Raw genomic sequence first — 2,151 nt, 5'->3', positions numbered from 1 at the left:
TTGGGGTTGGGGCTGGCCATGGGGAGAGGCTGTGGGCAGTGTGCCAGCTGGCCCCACCCCTGAATGGGGTGTGGGGCCAATTGGGGACCAGTGGCCTAGGGGAGGGGCCATGGGTGGTTCGTTGGCTAGCCCTGCCCCTGATTCGAGTGGGGGGCCGATTGGGGGTGGAGCTGACTGGGGGGAGGGGCTGTGGGCCGATATGGGTAGTGGGGGCCCATTAGAGGTGGACAGGCTGGGGGGAGGGGCTGCAGGAGGTTGGCCAGCAGTCCCACCCCTATTGGGGTGGGGGCAATCAGGGGTGGGGCCAGCCAGAGGGAAGGGCTGTGGGGGTGTTGGCAGGCCAGTCCTAACTCCTGATAGGGCCATAGCGACCGGTCATCCTGGTCATTACAGCGTTCCTGTCGCTGGCTATATATATATATATATATATATATATATATATATATATGGTGACAAATAGGCCTTAGACTTATCAGAGTGACCACTTTCTAAGCTATATACCTATCTAATCACTGTGTTGTACACTGGGAATTAATAATGTATGCAATGCTCACTTTGGCAGCATGTATACTAAAACTGAAATAATAAAGAGAAGATTAGCATGTCCCCTGAGCAAGATGACACGCAAATTCGTGAAGCATTCCATATTTGACAAAAAATAACATATGCCAACTGTAATTAAAAAATAAAAATTTTTGGAGGAGAACCAAGATGGCAGCATAGGTTAACGCCAGAGATTGCTGCCTCGAACAACCAATTCAAGGGTACACCTAAAAGACGGAACAGACATCATCCAGAACCACAGGAAGGCTGGCTGAGTGGAAATTCTACAACTAGGAGGAAAGAGAATAACATATCCAGACTCAGAGGAGGCGCAGTGCTGAAGTGAAATACTCAGGTGCAGAGTGCGAGGAACCGGCTGGCGGCGGAGGGCGCGGTTGGTGTTTTCAATCGGGAGGGAGTTTCAGACTCTGAGCTCCAGATCTGGGCGAGTCTCTAGGGACCCAGACTCAAACGGGAGAAGCGGGACTGTCTGGCTTCGGTCAGAACTCGAAGGCAGCTTTCTCTCCGAGGTTTGAAGCGGGTTGCTGGGACTCTGTGAGGCAGAGCCCCTAGGAACGGAACTGAGAGCAGCCATAACTGCTCCCTCCGCCGGCCCTGTTTGATCCCATGCGACCCGCCCCGCCCAAGCCCTGCACAGAGCCATTTGCCAGATAGCCTCAGGCAAAGGCTAGATTAGCACCTCCCACTGCTACAGAAGTTTTCCCACTGCAGACACAGCTGACTCTCACAACCAGGTGGCCTGGAGGTCAAATCCCCCCAGTATTAACTACAACAATCAAGTCTTAACTACAAAACTGCGCACAAAGACCACTAGGGGGTGCACCAAGAAAGCATAAAAAAAAATGCGGAGACAAAGAAACAGGACAAAATTGTCAATGGAAGATATAGAGTTCAGAACCACACTTTTAAGGTCTCTCAAGAACTGTCTAGAAGCCACCGATAAACTTAATGAGATCTACAAGAAATCTAATGAGACCCTCGATGTTATGATAAAGAACCAACTAGAAATTAAGCAAACACTGACTGAAATAAAGAATACTACACAGACTCCCAACAGCAGACCAGAGGAGCGCAAGAATCAAGTCAAAGATTTGAAATGCGAAGAAGCAAAAAACACCCAACTGGAAAAGCAAAATGAAAAAAGAATCCAAAAATACGAAGATAGTGTAAGGAGCCTCTGGGACAACTTCAAGCGTACCAACATCAGAATTATAGGGGTGCCAGAAGATGAGAGAGACCAAGATATTGAAAACCTATTTGAAGAAATAATGACAGAAAACTTCCCCCACCTGATGAAAGAAATAGACTTACAGGTCCAGGAAGCGCAGAGAACCCCAAACAAAAGGAATCCAAAGAGGACCACACCAAGACACACCATAATTAAAATGCCAAGAGCAAAAGACAAAGAGAGAATCTTAAGAGCAGCAAGAGAAAGAAACTCAGTTACCTACAAGGGAATACCCATACGACTGTCAGCTGATTTCTCAACAGAAACTATGCAGGCCAGAAGGGAATGGCAAGAAATATTCAAAGTGATGAATACCAAGAACCTACAACCAAGATTACTTTATCCAGCAAAGCTATCAT

At 47.8% G+C, this 2,151-nt stretch overlaps 1 non-coding gene across 1 annotated transcript; it reads left to right on the top strand.

Annotated features, from left to right (window-relative positions):
* Positions 1 to 546: 546 nt before the first annotated feature.
* Positions 547 to 652, top strand: LOC132223948 (U6 spliceosomal RNA). The gene has a single exon (XR_009450561.1). It is a non-coding gene; the product is annotated as a U6 spliceosomal RNA (small nuclear RNA).
* Positions 653 to 2,151: the final 1,499 nt, after the last annotated feature.

The sequence above is a fragment of the Myotis daubentonii genome, chromosome 1, assembly GCF_963259705.1.
Source record: "Myotis daubentonii chromosome 1, mMyoDau2.1, whole genome shotgun sequence".
NCBI lineage: Eukaryota > Metazoa > Chordata > Mammalia > Chiroptera > Vespertilionidae > Myotis > Myotis daubentonii.
Note: the sequence above shows the minus strand (reverse complement) of the source record. Positions and strands in the feature narration are given on the sequence as shown.